General features: G+C 46.1%; 1 protein-coding gene across 5 annotated transcripts in view; it reads right to left on the bottom strand.

Moving 5' to 3' along the window:
* The window catches only part of LOC117895968 (neuronal growth regulator 1), a 73,759-nt gene that overhangs the window by 36,343 nt on the left and 17,971 nt on the right, over positions 1-19,445 (bottom strand). The gene's annotated exons all lie outside the window — the stretch shown is intronic.

Raw genomic sequence — 19,445 nt, 5'->3', positions numbered from 1 at the left:
CTGGCTGCACTTTCCCGTTTGTGCCTTCCATTTTATCTTTTATGGTACCCAGACGCAGATCCTGGCCATCCTGGCTGCCAGTACGTGTCCCTACGCCACGCCACACCATGGTGGCTGCCAGGTGGGTTGTCTTTGCTTTTAGTCAAGCCAAGGCCCTGCCCTGTCCCCCCCTCGCTCTTTGCAGTTACATTCTTAAGAGACACTTTTACAGGTCCTTAGCGTCCAACGGACATAAAAGGACATTTTCGCAGATCATCATTTTATGGTGCGAGGGCAGAGCACAAAGGAAGCGACGCCAAATTGGTCAGACTTTAATGCTGGGACCTGCCCTGTCCTGGCCCTTCGTGGCTCTCCCTCTCCGTCAGATTTTAAATTGTCTCTCTGGAGCCGAGTGCACGCTTGTGTAAAATTGTGCAAATTTCGCAGCTAAATGAACTTTAAGACGCAGCAGCAGCAGCAGCAGCAGCAATCCATCCCCCCCACAGTTTCAGAGCTAGGGTCAGTCCCAATGCCAATCCCAATGCCAGCTTCAGCTTCAGCAGCTGGACGCAATGGGGTGCCCGGAGAGGCCACTTTAAATCTCTTTTATGCCCCGTGCAGCAGTCGACTGGCTGTCGAAATGCGAGTCTCCGAATCTAGGAGTCTGCTTCCAGCGTTAATATCTCACCATGCATAAATATTTCTGTGTTTTTGCCACTCGGACGCGATAGGCACCACTCCGGCCAGAGGACAACTCTGGTGGCCCCGTTTTTGGGGTTGGGTTTTTTTCTTCTCGGTGTTCTTGCGCCTTCCGAAATTAGAGTTTTGCACATGAATTGTATGCAAAACTGTGTGTGGTGCAGGCAGGCAGACCCACCTCTTCCCCTCTGCAGGCTGCAGACGCTGGTCATTCGGGCCACAAAACATTTCGGGCCCAAGTGGCACATGTCGAGGCTCTTGCACATATTTCTCAAATGGCCAAAAATGCAGTTGGCCTTAAATTGCATGCATGAAATGCATTAAACATGCAAACCACTTCGTCCTGGCCTGGCCTGGCCTGGCCTGTCCTGGCCTCAGCCGGAGTGCGAGGTTTTCGTGTGTGTGCGTAAGCCTTTGTGGCTCTGATGGGAGGTCGGGGGTTGGAGGTTGCGGGCTTTGGGGTGAGCGAGTTGTGGGCGCATTAAACAATTTTAAACTGGTTTCAAAGTATGCACAAAATTGCATTAAAACTGCGAAAGAGCGTGCGAGGGGGAGAGCTTCGATGGCACGACGAACTTTATTCGTTGTCTCTCGACCAACTCGCAAAAATGTTGCATACTTAAAGGCGAGAGAGAGAGCGGGAGAGGGAGAGCTGGAGCTCAACTCGAAGTGTTCTTAAATTCACGCCACACACACACACAGAGAGAGAGAGAGAGAGAGACGCTGCTCACGTAGCTCTAGTCATGTGGCGTGCGTTTCGCAACACACAAAACTTTCGCCACTTCCGCGCTCACCGAACACTTTCTCTCTGTCCGCGATGAAAAACGAGCGCGAATGGGTTTTGTGTCCTCGCGAAACTGTGTCACATGAGCCGCTCGCACACACACACACACACATGTGCAGAGCACTTACATCAAAAATGCATATGGCATACAGCTCTCTGCGGTTGTGTGAGTAACTGCCAGTGAGTGAGTGCATCGCCTGCTTACCGCAACGGGCTGCCTCCCACCCACGGCCACCACACAATAAACTCAATTTGAACAAGAATCCAACGAATCATTGAGAGTCGAACCATTGGATACCCTGTGACAACTGTTCCAATCGGCGGCTAACAAAGTGCGACAAGTTTCTGGAGGCTTTGCCCCATTTGAATGCTGATTGATTTGCAGTTGGAGCTGCCGCTGCTGCCTCGCACCCACCCACACCCGTGCAGGCATGAAAAGTGATGCGAAAAAGCGCAGTTGGTTGCTTCAATAATTTATCTGCTGCACAAACACACACACTCGACGCGACGCGACACGACGCCCTGCCACTCCACTCCATGAGGCGGTGAGGCATGGTTCTAGCTGGGACAGTCAACATTGTTGCATAAATACTGGCTGTGAAGTATCTCCGCCACTTGCTGCTGCTGTCACAGCTGCTGCTTACCCCCTGACAAGGTAATGGCTGTGTCGCCTCTGCATATGAATGCGAGGAGCAGCACTGGAGCACTGGCTATGTGGCATTCTCGCTTGCTTTTGTAAATGAAACGCATTGGCATACTTGTGCGAAAAGCGGCCTCAGTTCTGTGGGAGAACACACGAAGCACTTTGCCACACGGCTGCCTCGGATTCGATTTCGAGCTGCCTGCTGTCTGCCTGCCTCCCATGCGGTTGCTGTTGACGCACTAGATTTGAGGCATTCGAAATTGTTTTGCCAGAATCAGATGGCACCCGTGCAGTGGCATAGGCCCCACGCCTTGGTCTGTGGCAAATAGTTTTAGTTTCGGTTGCACTTTTCGAGCGATTCGAATGGCATTTGAGCGCCTGCAACATGGCGACACGATGCGGTTTCAATGCAATCGACTGAAATATGCATGCAAGCTCCACAGTGCCACCGTGCCACTGAATTTGTTGCATTATTTTCAGCGGACACACTGCCACACTCTGCCACACAGCACTCGCTTTTCTCATTTCCGTTGCGTGGTTGCAGCAGCGTCTAACTTTGCTCTCTTTTTGGGCTGCTCTGCGGTTCAGTTTACATGCCAGAGCCAGAGCCAGAGCCACTGCCACAGCGGCTATCCTCCGGTTGCAGCCACCGCCACACTTTGTTTCATTAAAACTTTTGCCACGTGTCGCAAGTGTAGCAGCATCTTTGAAGCGAGTCGCTTGGCTCTTAGCAGAGCTTTGCTCGCACTTTGCTGACAACAATTGATCTGCAAGGGTATCTGATGTCGCATTTTCTTGGCTTGTTTTGGCATTTGTTTAGCGTTTACTGTGCACCCTCCCCTCCGCTCTCGCTACCTTGACTCACACACGTACGAGATCTGCATTTCAATGCATTTTAAAATATGCATAGAAGCGACTAAAGCGAAGAAAAACCAAGGAAAAGCGGAGAGGAAACGAAAGAAAAGAGAAGAAAAAACGAAAATTTAGTTTGCTGCGGGAATGTTCATTACATTTTCTGCTGTTGCTGTTGCTGTTTCGTGTTTCGGCGGCTTCTTTGGCCAAACTGTTTGCTTGTTAGCCGAGATTTCCATGCATATGGAGGGAGCTGGGAGAGTGGAGGAGGAGGAGGAGGAGTAACAGCCGCGGGCCTCATTGCCACACCTGGATCCATGGCATCCGCTGGCATACTCTCAGCATATTGCATTTTGTGCTCTTTTGCTTTGTTGCATATTTAATGCATGCAAATTATTTACGGTGCCGACTTTTAGCCGAGGGCCACCCCACCAACACCTCCATGTATGGCTTAAAGCGCAGTTTTCTGTGGCCAATTCACTTTTTATTGCCTGCAATTTTAGCCGTGCGAAGCAGAGCGGAGCGCACCCGATGACGTACATTAGAGGCAGGACTCTATGGAGGCTACGGTAACCCGGTTGACTTCCAGTGTCGTAAGTGCATTTATCAAAATCCACCCCGCCACAGGGAGAGCCTGCAAGGAGGTGGAACTGGTGGAGCTGCATGTCAGCGACAGCGGGACAGAGGACGTGCCGCTTTGTGCTGCATCGGCATGGCAATTCCCAAGCAATTTCGACAGCGAGAAAAAAAGCGAAAAGTACAAAAATGACAAAAAACCGTGGCCGTGCGAGTGAAATGTCATTCAAGCAGCGAATGCCATTCCAAGCTACCTACCTTCCCACCTAGAAGGAGCCATTTGACACCCGAAATATGCAAATGCTGCCAGCAGCTCCCGCTGTGCACTCCACCTCATGCTGGTCCTTCGGCAGAACCTCCTACCGAGTGCTGCTCCTGCATCTCGCGCTGGGCGTGAACCCGTCAATCCCTCGCTCTTGTCGATAGTCAATCTATTCATCTTTCTAACTGGTTTCACATGTGAAAGCTGCCACACACGCCCTAACCTGCCCTACCCTGCCCCACCCCACCTGCACAATCCTCCCATCCTGCTGCTGCCCCTGCTGCTGCTGTCAGAATCCGGCTTGACTTTTATGCACATATCATTTGCATAACATTATTTGGGGGAGCATCCTCTGGCTCGCCCCACTCTATTCTGTTGCCACCGCCCAGCGCATTAAATGTTGAAATGCCAAATAAATCCGCAAAGCGAAATGCTATTTTTTCGAGCTATTTTCGTTTACGTTTGCACTTAGCAGGCGCTGCACTTTGGCACCCAGAACCCTGGCTGTGCATCGTTTTTCCTGTGCGGCTCCTGACTGTCGGCTGTCTGCTGGATGCTGGCGCTGACAGTTTCTCAATTTGCATTTCCAGTTCGAGCCGAGAGCCACGTTTGATCTACGCTGCTTGTTGACGCTGCACTCGGCGTATGCGTAATAAGCGTGTGAACTGCTGACTTGCCCTCAGAAGCAGCCCCCTCACCCCTTTCTATGGCACACGACTCTTGGCGCATATTTGATTCCGGGGTGCGACTCGTAAATGGTTTTATTGCCTTGTCATGGCAGCACACATCCTCGCAGGATCCTATGTGCCAGACCATAAACATATTACGAATTTTGTTCCCTTATTTATTTGCCAATTTATATTTCAGGCACACTGGCACAGCGAAAACGAAGAGAAAAAACCCTTTAAATTAAATAATAAAAACAATACTGGCCCGACCCCCAGGCCATCGAAGAAAGTTCGCTGAGGCGGCAAAACTGAAGCAGGAAAACAGCGTGGAAAACCCTTTCGCAGCCTTGCCTCGAAGGGGAGACAGGGGAGCGCGGGGTAAGCACATAAACCAGATAAAAGAGCCGTAATAAAAATATTAAAACGGCAAACGTGTGGCCGCCGCCGACTAGACTCGAGTCGATTCGAGTTGATCCCCTGCCTGGGAGTGAGTTTATGTTTTGGTAAATTCCCGCAAAATTCCGCCAATTGCCCGGGCAGCACGCACACACGCAAACATTTGTGCGCCTAATAAGCCAACCCCAGAAATGGGATATCGGAGAGCGAAACTAGTGGCTCAGGGTTAGATCCCTTTGTCGGGCCGTAAATCAAATGGACCCTCAATAGGCAGCGGCAATGCTTTTGCGGTTATTGACAGGAGTTCCCTCCAATAACTTACAGCAAAGAATTGCCATTTCTGCCTCCAGTTTCTGCAGTGCCACTCATGAGTTATGTGGTTTATGCCACTCGGTCGCTGCAGAGTGCTAATTTGAATTTGAAGACCATTTACCCGAGTGCCCCGTGCCCCGTGCCCCATTCCAATGTCAATTGCTTGGAAAAACTTCATGCAACGCGACATTCGACACTTAAGACGCTGCCAGCCATTAATTTGCAACGCCTCAAAATTGTTTACGAAACATTAAGCAATTGCAGTGCCAGCGAAAAAAGGAAAAGAATCGTATTAAATATAAGACATAGTGGTGCTGGTGGTGCCAGTGCACACCCAGAGACCAGTCCTGGCCAAAGCAGAGCTCCCATCGGGCCACATAGTTAGAGGAGGCCATGTGGCTGGCGTAAGATATCACATTAAGAATTTAAATTAATTAAATTAAAATGCGTTGAGCGTTGTTGCTGCTGGTGCTGCCGCTGCGGCTTTTGGCCAACCATCGAGCGAGCAGCCGTCCTGCCTTCCTGCCGTCTGCTGTACGTCCTGTTCCCGTTCCCGTTCCCGTTCCTGTGCGGGTGTAGCCCCACACCCCCGACCCTGGTTTGTTAAAGCTGCCACAAGATTTGCATAAAGTATAATGGCCATCTTCCTGGTGGTACCCAGCCAAGAGCGGACAACGATGCTGGATGAAAAACCCAACCGAGCGTGGCCATTCAATTTTCATTTTTTTTCGCTTCTTTCTCTTGCCACTTCCCCTCCGCCCCCGCCCACCCATCTTTGTCGTCGTCTTTGAACTTTTCACATTTCTTTCGTCTTGTCTTTTTTCCGTCTCTCTCTCTCTCTTTTTTTCGGCTGTCGCGGAGCATTTGTACTTTTTGTACAAGACATTTCCGCGCCGCATGTCCAGTTCCTGTCCAGGCTTTTGGCTCCCGGCTCCCGGCTCATGGCCGTTGGCTGTTAGATGTTGCCTGTTGGCCAACGTTTTATGGCAGCAGACGAGCGGTTCGCTCGATTTGGCTTTTGGCTTGATTTTCTTCTATCAATTCCTTTGCTGTCGACTCTGCTTCCTGCCTGGCTGCCTTTTGCCCGTTGTCTGGAGCAAAAATTTCAATTTGATTTCGCTACTGCGATCGTTTTGTTTTATTTCCTGTGGCTCGTTGCTATCTACTTCAATTTCATGTATCAGATTTGTTCTTTGCAATAAAAAATTGACTGAAGTAGCTTCCGCGATGGCCATTGCTGGTCTTACGCCTTCGCTCCGTTTCTGTTTAACCGACTGACAAATTTAATGCTCAATTATGGAGCTACACTGTGGCTGCAGCTGTGCCTTTTAGGTGGAACTTGTCATACGATATTCGAATGTTATTAGCGGGGGAAAGTTTAGCTCACCGCTGGATTCGCTCGAGAAAGTTGTTGGAAAATGCACTCAACTATTAGCGGAAAATGCCCTGAACTGCAGCAACTTTTTGGTGGCCAAAATCCTAAGAGTATATCCTGATATTCACGCCACAACGAGCAGCAGGCAGCGGCCATATTGGCAACAGAGTTCGTGCCACAACGAGCGACCTTTGTCTTTGGGCATTCTTCTCATATTTGTGTTAACGTTTTGGCCGCTGCCTGTGTGTGTGTGGGTGTTTGTGTGTGTGTTTGTTCTTTGAGGCCAAAATGCAAATGTTTGACTGCCGCCCCGCAAATCCTATTATTTTATTATGAGGGTCAGCCGAGTGTCGTCGCTTCAATATTGTTAATACGAAAAGCAAACAAGGCGCTGGCGCTGGTCCTGCCTCTGCCAGTCCTCTCCTTCACTCCAAATTAGCATTTGGCTCCCATATATCTTTTGATAACTTGCGCCCAGCCATCGAATAAATAAATACCCAATGAACACACGATGTGGAGAAGTTTTCCCTCCAATCGGATTTAAGTTCTGGGGCAAAGCTTTAAAGAGGAAAACTCGTTACGGCTCGTTGGGGTTTGTTCCCTCTTCCTTTCTGGCCGCATTTTGCACTATTAGCCCGCTTACAGGCGTCTGGATAATTACGTGCATTTAATCACAAAACGGGGAACTGTGGTCGGGGCTGGGGCCAGGGACAGGACACAGTGTGGCTCTGGCCAATTTTCAGCTAACTAATGTTTGCCTGCTACTTTGCATTGCTCTTACTTCTGGCCATTTATTTAGCCATGTTTTCTCTGTCTGTCCCTGATTGCCTGTCCCCCTGCTGGAGTGGTTGTGTCTCTTTTTTATTTAGGGCTGCAGAATGAGTAAAGCGAACAGTTTGAAAATAAATTAAAGCGGATCATTTGTGGTTGGTTTGCTAGCAAAATGTTAATGAGTTTGGTTTCCCCGATCAGTCGGACTATCTGCCAGAGACAGAGCTAGAGCCGAGCTGGGTAGGTGACACTCACAAGGATTTGGGGGTACCAACAGAAGCTGCAGCATTTAGCAATGTCAAGAAAGAGTGGAGAGGACCGTAAATTTCAATTTGTTGCCAGGGCCAGTCATCATTTAGGTTGCTTAAATGCCAGCAAAACTGAGGCTGGACAGCACGGGACAGGGAAGCATCAAAGGCATGCCATGTGGAAGTGCATCCACACGCAGTCAGACAAATTGGACAACAATTTTTCAGTGCTCCATGCAAGGCCAAGAGCGGGTGGACAGTGGCCGGGAGTGCCTGAAAGTGGAGTGGTTCGGCTCACATTGTTGCTTGTGGTTTCATTTTCTGGGCATAAATCAAGCAGAAGAATTTCCGGGCACAATCTGTCCTGCCCCAGCAGAGCTCTTAGGTCTGCTTCAATTTTAAAGATAAACACTTGGCAGACTGCTAGCCGATGGCCAGGAGGTGGAGCGTCGTCTGTGGCACACAAAGTTATTTCATATTTAAGCCAAATTTAATGGCCATGTCCAGCTTGCTGGCCACACACAGAACACAGAACACTGAGCACGGAGCACACAGTACAGTCCGGACTTAGCACTGGGCTGGCTCTGGCTCTGGCTCTGCCTGGACCTAGAAAATCAAATTCTCTGCTTATTTATGCATGAATATATTGTCTTTTTGTCGTTGGCCCCACTCTGATCCAGCAGACTGGGGGCCAGAGAGTGTTTTTTGCTCTTCCTTAGCATATTTGCAAATCAATTATGTATGGTCTCTGGGTCCCGCCGGGGGAAGGATATTGGATTTTGATATGTGTCAATGTATGGCTGGGACTCGGCTCAGCCTTTAAGCTCCCAAAGTGACAGTGGGAGAAGGGTCGCTCGACAATCTCTTTCTAATTATTTTAATTTGTAAGCCACATGGAGAGAGGAAACCATTGGCAGGGCTGCTGCTGCCCTGCCCTCGATAATGCTCTGGCCAAAATCAATGGGAATTTCGTTGCAACTGGGTCGAGCAACTGCGAAAGGAAAGTTATCGGCGGCCCAACAAATGTTGTCTGCGCCGGAAACGGAAACAAGCTGTGCACACGAGAGGCGTGGCAGCCAGCCAGCACTGAGGCCTGAGACCTGAGACCTGAGCTTGAGCTTGAGACTGGAAGTGGGATGGGATGAGGGGCATATTGTCGTTGCTGCCACAGTTAGTCAGCAAGTCGTTGCAGCAAATGGGGCGAGCTGAAAGCGAAGCGGAAAAATAAAAAGAAATGGCAGGGTACGGGTATAATCCGGCAGCAGCCTCAGCCTCAGTCTCTGCCTCAGAATGTGGCATAGTTGAATAGAGAGCTGCCCCAGCAGGAAGGCGACTCGACACCAAAGCTCCTTACCTCCCAACCGTGTGTGTGTGCGGAGGCATTCGAGTGTAGTTTGCTTTTAATTCAGCATAGAAAATGAAATTGAAAACTGTGCCAAATGTGTGCACAGGCACAGGCAGAGGCAGAGGCACACACCAACCGCAGATAGACAAACTCTTCTGCTGCATCCTTAGCTGATACGAGTGCGGGTGTGGGGCTTGGGGATGGATTGTAAGCCAGAATCCCGCCTGCCTGGCTGCCTTCTGCAAAGTGACATGTAATAAATTTTATTGATTTTCGCTTTAGCTGAAGAGAGGCAACATCCGGCTGCGGCTTTAATGAATTTTTAAGACTTTAACATTGCGTCAGGGGATAATGTGGATGAGGATGAGCAGCGAGAGAGCCCGGCAATTATAATTGAATCAGAGCTGCCAATCTCTGTGGATGGGCGTCCCCTCTGGCTGTGGCTGTGGCTGCATTCGTGATTAGTTGGCCGAGATATTTCTTATGTATTTGCCAGGAATTAGTTTGGAAAACATTTTCCAGCAATCCCCACCCATAAAAGTGTCTGCTTGTCGGCTGCTGCTGCTGTGGCTGTGGGGGCGTTGCATTTTTTATGGACTGCCTGTCAAACACAGACACGAAATTATGTATAGCTGCGTATATATATTTTATAGACGTATCTGCTGGAATTTATTACATTTTTAATTTGCAGGTTTTGTTTCAGTTGTTTGAGGCGTTTCGTTTGCCCTGCCCTGCCCCTGCTCTGATGTCTGTTTAAATGATTTTATTTTCCCTGTTTTCATTCCTTCTGCCTTCTGCTTGTTCCTCCCACAAAACTTCAGCAATAAACGCCCCCATTTATAATAAATAACATTCGGTTTCAGTGTGCAATTTTGCTCTTTTTTCTGCCTCTGTGTGTGTGTGTGTGTGTGTGTGTTTTACCCATTTGTTTACGCATTGTTTTTAATGAACCAACGAATGTCCTGTCCTGTGCTGTCCGGTCGGGACTTACCTGCAAATAAATAAAACCACACAATGCATCAGAGAATGTTGACTTTTGTAAAAATGTCTAAGTAATTAATAAAAATTGCACGAGGATATTTGCAATATTGGTGTTAAGGCTGCCAAATGAAATATTCTCCAAGGAAATGTGCTCAAATATGAATAAAGTTATTCCAATTTTTATATATTTATTTTTTATGTGTAAATAAATTTCAATCGAATTTATTTGCCAGTTCCTTGTCTTTATTTTCTATTTGTTAATTTAGTTTTTGAATGAACTTTTGATGGCCCTGAAGAGTGAAATGTACACAGCCAGCTGGCTGCCCCACTGTACCTGTACTTAAAGTGGTTTGGGAGCTCTTTTGGTGGCTTATCTGATAAAATATGAGCAACAAACATGCACATCTAATTTAGAGAAAGGAGAAATTATAATTAATTGCTGCTGTAGCTGTAGCTCGGCTTCTGTGGCTGTGGCTGATTTCTCTCTGCGATTGTTAGTTTTCCCCATTTATTCGCTGTGGCAAGTTTCCCAACTGCGACCCATTTGTGTGCTTCTGTGTGCTTCTGTGTGTGTTCGTCATTTATCAAAGCTCAAAATGCTCAGCTCTTGTTTGGCCGTCAAAGGGTTGAGGCACCCCCACCCCGGTGCCACATGTGTGTGTGTGTGTGCGTGTGCTGCATATGAAAAATCCTGCGGCTAATAAGTGACACGCGTCGATTAATAAAACTGTACAAGGCTCCGCTGCCGCCAGTCCCGCTGCCAGAGGGTGTGGCACTCGGCTGGAATGCCGCTGCGTGTGTCGTACATTAAAAGGCCATGTCACAGTCGACGATTATGCAAAACAGTCCACCGATTATGGATAAGCATAAGACAAGGGGGAAGGACTCGGGCGGGTGGGACGAGCAATTGCGTGTGCCACCGCGTCCCTTGGGGCCAAGAAGCCTCTGCAATGACAGGATGGAGTGGCAGTCTGTTCCAGTTCACAATTGACCAAGGAAAACAAATAAAATGAAAGCTTTTCCAGCTAACAAATTAAATAAAACCCTTAAAGACCACAAACAATATTCCCTTTAAGACATGTGCACACAGGCATGGGGGGATTTGCATTTTGTTTTCGATTTTCTTGCTGTCCGCCGTCGCCCTAGCATGTGGCAAGTAAATCAAGTTTTAAAATATGCCAAGAGCAAAAATATGAAATCAAAATCCATTCAATTTCCATTTGACGGATGGGTGGAAGAGACCCACACTGCGGCTCCTCCGTGCTGTCTGCTGTCTGCTGTCCGTATGGAAATGAACATGCAGCAGCAGGGATTCAGAGGGGAAAGGAGCGCAACAGAAACAGATGCAAATCAACAAGCTGCCATCGAGATGAGCCAAGGCAAAAAAAACAAGTGTGTGTGAGTCTTCCTTATGTCCTGGATATCTCACTATCCGTCTATCCGTTGCTCCCTTCATCTGCCTGTCTTTCTGTCTGTGCATTTACAGTCCATCCGTATGCAGAGAGGAATGATGCTGCCAATGAGTGTGCTTCTGGGTTGTGTGTTTGACAGCCTTTTGCTATTAACTTGCTATTTCTCGGCAGATATTTGTTTTTCTTTTCACTTCAGCTCAGTGACATTCCTCCTTCGGTTTCTCCTGCTGCTGCTGCTATCAGACGAAGTTGAAATTAACTCCCCGGCATGGCACTATTTATTTGATAAGGCATCGGCTGAGCCAAATGACTGCCCCTGGGGCCACAGCTCGTAGATCTCTGCAGATAAGTGATTTATGTATTATGTGTCTATCGTTATGGACATAAATCGTATTAGGCTGTCATCCCACCCTGAACCGCTTTCCTCATTACCCTGCCACCGATCCACCCATCCACCCATCCACTTGCCATCTCAGTCCAGTCATTCTTGGTCCTTTTCCGAGTGCTCCTTTTGAAGCTTACACCTGAGGCATCGCTGTCCTGGCCCGAGAACCGTTTTGGCACACCCACACATCCAGCCAGGCCCACCCTCTTGGCTCTTGGCTCTGTTGGCTCGTGGCTGTTGAAAACAAAAGCCGCTTTGTTTGTCAACCTTCGGGTGACTGGTAGGCCAGCTGCAGAGCTGCAGCCAGCACACATTCCTACTTGTTTGGGTTCCTTTTCTCTCGTTTTTTTTGCTGCTGCTGCTGCTCCTAACGAGAAACTTCAATATTGTCCCTTCTGCCCAGAAACAAACAGGGAGAGAGCGAGCAGCAGCAGCAGCAGCAGGAGCAGGAGCAGCAGCTAGAAAGAAAAGCAAGGCAAATATTAACCCGGGGCTATTCATTAAACAGTCCTTTGCTCATATGTTTTGCTTTCGCTTGCTACTCTGTCCTTTCATTAAACAAGCCCCGTCCTCTCCAGCCCCTCCGTCTCCTCCGTCCTGTCCTCTACAGCCACTTGAAGCGCTCATTGTTTGCACTTGATGATGCTGGGTGACAGCTTCAACTCGAGCCCCAGTCCCAGCCCCAGCCCACAGCCCACAGCTCCAACGAGTTGCCAACATTTATGGGAAATACATATTCCTTTTTGCTGAGGATTGCCAAGCATCAATGGCCACCACCTGCTGCTCCGAGTGTCTCGTCTTCGAGGCCGCGTGGGCGAGGCCGAGACTCGATTTCTCATTTCATTTTCGGCACTTGTCGGGTTTGTCGCTTTTAATATATTTCTCTCTCTCTCTCTCTCTCTCTCTCTCTCTCTCTCTCTCTATCTTTGTTCTCTTTTTCGGGGTAGTGAGTGTCTCGACTTGTCTCTTTGCTGACAACAGCTGACGGCGTCGTCTGGCGACAAAATTTGTACATTAAAAAGCTTAACGATGGCCCCGCTTAGTTGTCCCTGTCATTATGTTTTTCTTTTCTCTTCTGTCGGCTTTTCAGCCCTCTCCTGCTCTCTCTCTCTCTCTCTCTGTTTGAGTGTTGTTTGACCGTCTGAGTGGCATTAAACGCACCTGATGTGCAAAAACTGCTTAATTGAAAACTGTGAAGGTTGCAGACCAAAAATACAAAATTTAGAATGTCTGGACAAAAATTGTATTAAGAATTTTTTTTGCGAACAGTCTTCTTATTTTATCGCAAAAATATTGAACCTTCCCCACTGTACATGCATTCCATAGAGAGCCCAAATGCAAGATCAGAAGCTTTTATCTTGAAAAGCTCTCTCTTTCGAAATTGCACGTGCGAGCGCCGTTCACATGTGAGCTTTTCTCTCCGCAAGCATAGCTTACGGCTAGCCCTTCGAGAACCTTCTTAGCTCTCTCATACCCAGCTTTTGGAGGGGTAAAATAGTTAGGCTAAGTGCATGCTGCACAGAACAAAAAGTGCATTCAAAGTTGGAAGACTTAATTAATGTGCGTACAGAACATATAAAAAGAAAAACGTGGTGAAAATTCTGCAAAACCATAAAAGGGAACATAAACCCAATAAAAACCATTTGAAAAGTGTTGTGGCTGCAAAGAACAAAAACAAAACCAAACCCTGGATAAGGTACGCAAAGAAAATGAAAAAGTGACCTTATTACATAATTTCACGTATGTACTGTACATACATAGGTTATGATCCACGTGTGGCAGAAAATTGCTGACCTGGCCTGACCACCCCTCAAGGAGGGGGTCCGCTTCATGACGATCATCAGTCCTTCTTCTTGGTGCCACCGGACCTTGCCTGCAGGCATAGAAACGGATGGACTTGGCGATCGGGACCGAGCCGTTTATATACATATATCTCACGCGCAATTAAGCCGCTCAACAACAACGACAATATAAAACCATCTAAAATATTATATCACCGCGCCTTGTGTAAAGAAAATGTTGGTGCTTGCACATGTAGGGTGTGGAAAAATTAGCTCAGCGGTCATTGCCCTTGCGGCTGACCATACACCTATGCGCATTTAACTAGACCCACCTGACCGTATGTCACCTATTCTCTCCTTCTCTCAGGTTATTAAAATTGTTCGATGCCGACATTCTAAAAGCCACTTAAGGGAAGAAAAAATAAATCACAAAATCTAGAAAAGAAAATTTAATGAAAAATTATGGATCGAAAAAAAAAAAATAGAAAAGAAAAAAAATTGTTTAATAATATTAAATATTCCTAGACGTTAACTTAGAAATAGAAGAAGAAAAAAAAATGAAATTTATGCCTAGTTAAGAATAGATTTTAAAAGGTGCATCATCGGTCTCATTGTGTCCATGGAAGGGTATTATTAAAATACCTCTTCATAACGCTTCTTGTTATTTTGCATATTTCTACATTTCTTTAACAGTTTTATTGCAAACGTGAAATTGGGCCCAACGACACCAGCAGCTGTTTAAAAGTCTGTAAGTAGACACACATATATACACATACACTCCGGGTCAGGAGAATAGCGTCTACACAGTGAGACATGCATGCTTAACCATATATAAAGTGAATTATTATTAACTACAATCACTAAAATTATGCCATTTAATTCCTTTAATTAATTCATTCTTACTTTATATTTTGATTATATTATTTTTATTCATATTTGATCATTCTCTTGAATTCCTATGTCTTAAATTAGTCCCACATATATATACACATGCAGTAAAAATAGTTTTAAGGGTTAGGGTAGAAATAATGGGGGTTACAAACAACATGAAGTCATACCAGTCAAAGTAAAATTATAACGATTAACATGCATTTCTAATCTGATTTTTGGGAGGGGTTCCTAAGGCACATAGCGCAGCAGCAGAAGGTTTTGGGTAGAACCATAATGGCATATTCTTATGTTATTCTACATGGAGGGTGGGTCAAGAGGGAAGAGCACAACCACCTTGCTCTTCACAGTAGGTAGTGGACCTTAAGTTCCGTCCGGGTTTGTAATTCCGATCCCAGTTCCCGTAAATCTGTCTACGATTTTGTTAGGTGACGGAGTTCGTTTTCGCAGCACAACACCCACCCCATTTTCCCCTGAGCCTAGCCGGCCAACCTTTAGTAGACAGAGAGTGCTGACGAGACGACACTTCCCGTGTCCGTTACATAATAAATGGCGCCCAACGTGGGGCCCAAATGGTCCGTATCTACCAACGTGGGGCCCGAATGGCCGTACCTACCAACTATATATTCTATGGTTATAGGTTCCCTCACGTTTTCCCCAATAACCTTCCCAATCCCTTCCGCAACCCAATATTGATCCAAATTTTAAAGTAGTTCAGTTTTTGTGTTATATATCCAGCTCGGAACAGCTGGGAATCTGATCATTGTCGGACCCAGACCAGTGGATATATTGCATAGAAGAAGATCACAGTAGACTTCATTATATCATTTCATCAGGATACTAGGAACGATAGTTCTGAGTAAATTGGTTCTATACCTAGTAGCGAAGATGAATGACCTTTATTCTCTCGAGATTAATTGAGACTTGTTCAGACTGGAAAATACGGTCCTGTTCCTCTTTTTCTCGAAAGGATCAACAACAAAATTTTGTTTTCTTTCTTTCTGCTTACGGACTTAAGGTTATAACAACCGAAGACATTCCTTCTGCTGTGCTGGTGCCTGATAGGAGACCCTCACAATCATTGCCCATATTTTCGAATTTAGAATCAAAAAAAAAAAAAAAAAAAAAAATCTTTCATAGTCTTAAAGACTATATCGTTTTTCCTTAATCATAATTTGTTACAATGGCGGTAAGGCGAAGTATTGACAATATAAATGTTAATCTCGGCGAGGTAGTCGTACACTGCACTATATGCAATGATACCAGCCAGGACACCGACATTGTAGAAACCCATTGCAAACACAAATACCACAGGTCGTGTTTATCGGATTGGTTGACATCCAATGAGACATGCCCGATTTGTAGGCAGCTGTGTTCGCTACCGTTGCGTTCACAATCTCAATTGAACTGTAAAGAGCTGGGGAAATTTCACATTAAGGATATTTGGTAGCTAGAGACAAAAGTCTGCACCCTTCCTTGTTGTTGTTTCAGTTTTATCTTGGGTCAAAACCCTAAGATAAAATCTGGCGGGGGGGTGTGAAGGTTGCAGACCAAAAATACAAAATTTAGAATGTCTGGACAAAAATTGTATTAAGAATTTTTTTTGCGAACAGTCTTCTTATTTTATCGCAAAAATATTGAACCTTCCCCACTGTACATGCATTCCATAGAGAGCCCAAATGCAAGATCAGAAGCTTTTATCTTGAAAAGCTCTCTCTTTCGAAATTGCACGTGCGAGCGCCGTTCACATGTGAGCTTTTCTCTCCGCAAGCATAGCTTACGGCTAGCCCTTCGAGAACCTTCTTAGCTCTCTCATACCCAGCTTTTGGAGGGGTAAATAGTTAGGCTAAGTGCATGCTGCACAGAACAAAAAGTGCATTCAAAGTTGGAAGACTTAATTAATGTGCGTACAGAACATATAAAAAAGAAAAACGTGGTGAAAATTCTGCAAAACCATAAAAGGGAACATAAACCCAATAAAACCATTTGAAAAGTGTTGTGGCTGCAAAGAACAAAAACAAAACCAAACCCTGGATAAGGTACGCAAAGAAAATGAAAAAGTGACCTTATTACATAATTTCACGTATGTACTGTACATACATAGGTTATGATCCACGTGTGGCAGAAAATTGCTGACCTGGCCTGACCACCCCTCAAGGAGGGGGTCCGCTTCATGACGATCATCAGTCCTTCTTCTTGGTGCCACCGGACCTTGCCTGCAGGCATAGAAACGGATGGACTTGGCGATCGGGACCGAGCCGTTTATATACATATATCTCACGCGCAATTAAGCCGCTCAACAACAACGACAATATAAAACCATCTAAAATATTATATCACCGCGCCTTGTGTAAAGAAAATGTTGGTGCTTGCACATGTAGGGTGTGGAAAAATTAGCTCAGCGGTCATTGCCCTTGCGGCTGACCATACACCTATGCGCATTTAACTAGACCCACCTGACCGTATGTCACCTATTCTCTCCTTCTCTCAGGTTATTAAAATTGTTCGATGCCGACATTCTAAAAGCCACTTAAGGGAAGAAAAATAAATCACAAAATCTAGAAAAGAAAATTTAATGAAATATTATGGATCGAAAAAAAAAAATAGAAAAGAAAATTGTTTAATAATATTAAATATTCCTAGACGTTAACTTAGAAATAGAAGAAGAAAAAAAAAAAAAATGAAATTTATGCCTAGTTAAGAATAGATTTTAAAAGGTGCATCATCGGTCTCATTGTGTCCATGGAAGGGTATTATTAAAATACCTCTTCATAACGCTTCTTGTTATTTTGCATATTTCTACATTTCTTTAACAGTTTTATTGCAAACGTGAAATTGGGCCCAACGACACCAGCAGCTGTTTAAAAGTCTGTAAGTAGACACACATATATACACATACACTCCGGGTCAGGAGAATAGCGTCTACACAGTGAGACATGCATGCTTAACCATATATAAAGTGAATTATTATTAACTACAATCACTAAAATTATGCCATTTAATTCCTTTAATTAATTCATTCTTACTTTATATTTTGATTATATTATTTTTATTCATATTTGATCATTCTCTTGAATTCCTATGTCTTAAATTAGTCCCACATATATATACACATGCAGTAAAAATAGTTTTAAGGGTTAGGGTAGAAATAATGGGGTTACAAACAACATGAAGACATACCAGTCAAAGTAAAATTATAACGATTAACATGCATTTCTAATCTGATTTTTGGGAGGGGTTCCTAAGGCACATAGCGCAGCAGCAGAAGGTTTTGGGTAGAACCATAATGGCATATTCTTATGTTATTCTACATGGAGGGTGGGTCAAGAGGGAAGAGCACAACCACCTTGCTCTTCACAGTAGGTAGTGGACCTTAAGTTCCGTCCGGGTTTGTAATTCCGATCCCAGTTCCCGTAAATCTGTCTACGATTTTGTTAGGTGACGGAGTTCGTTTTCGCAGCACAACACCCACCCCATTTTCCCTGAGCCTAGCCGGCCAACCTTTAGTAGACAGAGAGTGCTGACGAGACGACACTTCCCGTGTCCGTTACAAAACATAAGCTCCTATAATTTCGTACCCCGAGCTCTCTGGCTCTGCCTTCGACTCTGACTCTGCCGAAGAACTTAATTTAAAATTCAAATTTATGTCTTGCATATTAAAGGGAACCATCACGTACCGCTCCCAGCCTCCAGCCTCCAGCTCTCAATTTCCAATTGAATTTCTTACATTCAGTGCGTAGATGTCCGTCCGTCCGACTGTTGTCTGCAATTAAAAGCGCTTAAATCAATAAGCCCTCCCACAGTTGACGTTTCGTTTCTCATTTGGCCAGAACGTGTTGGCTCTTAGTATGCAAAGCACAGACAAAGGCAAATGGCAGCTGTGGGGCAGGCAACGGAAAGGGGAACACTCCTTAGCACATCTACTACCAGACATTAGAATGACTTATCGCCTGGAATTTGTTGCAGCCACCGAGAATCTGTCCCAGCGGCCTTGTTTGGGATGTTCGTTCTCGCTCTCCTCCTCGTTGTCGTTGTGATTGGCATTGCTGTTGTCATCTTGAGACTCCTCCTCTGCCCATCATCGTGGGTTGCGATTCCGCTGCTGCTCCCGACATTTCCGGGGCGACTTGTCAGTCTGGCGAACTCTGAGCTCCAATCCGCTGGCTTATCACTGTCGCTGTTTCAAATCTGCCAGCGCGACAAATTCGCGTGTTATCTCAATCTTGCCAGCAGCAGCAGCCCTTCGTCTCACCTGCTCCTTGGAATGGTCTGTGCGTTGCAGGTGGTGGTGGTTGGATTCTTCATTATTTCTTTTCACGCAACTGTTCCCCGTTTTGCGGTGGAGAGCAAAGGACTGCGTAACAGGGGTAAGTTCAGAAACGCGAAACTTCATCTTCCCGGAGTCATTCATTCGCTGCTGCCGGATGGGGTCCATTGTCGCCGCTCTGCTCGTAATTTATCCACCGTTCTCTGCTCTCTGCTCTCTGCCAATGTCTCTCCCACGGCAATGCCAGCTCGGGCTCGGTGTCACCCGTTCTGTGGTGTGGTGGTGTTTGGTGGCATTCCATTCCTGGGCGCCCACACGGAATCTCAGCGCAGTGCTTAGCATCTCAATTCGGGTTTAGGTCGAGGCGACTGCTGTTGCCATCTCGAGCCGATAATAAAAATCCCGCCGCCCCCCCTGACAGTGGCCCCTGCATGGTCCCAGGGGTGTGACAACTTCCAGCTTTGATTTTTCTTGTTTTGCTGGGATATACGACAAGTATCATCCACAAGGGCTCACACCACAATGCTATCCCCACCCAGTGTCACAGTCTTATCAGCATTGTGGCTGCCAACCCCAGAAGTACGCAATGCCAAATTATGTCAATAAGTAAATGAATTTCAGCTAAATTCAGAGTTTAATATGAAGAGCTGAAAAAGAAACGCTAAGATGGAAAGGATAGAATTGGTCGCCGAAGCTAAAGATACCCTAAATTTGCACGATAGCCAAAGCCACTGACTCTATGCAAAGAGTGGACAAAAATAAACGTTTGATTTTGTTTTTGCTCAAGCGAGATAAGCTCTGGAAAGATCTTTGTTCCTCTC

Source organism: Drosophila subobscura, chromosome O, assembly GCF_008121235.1.
Source record: "Drosophila subobscura isolate 14011-0131.10 chromosome O, UCBerk_Dsub_1.0, whole genome shotgun sequence".
Classification (NCBI taxonomy): domain Eukaryota; kingdom Metazoa; phylum Arthropoda; class Insecta; order Diptera; family Drosophilidae; genus Drosophila; species Drosophila subobscura.
This window is presented reverse-complemented; position numbering and strand designations above follow the sequence as displayed.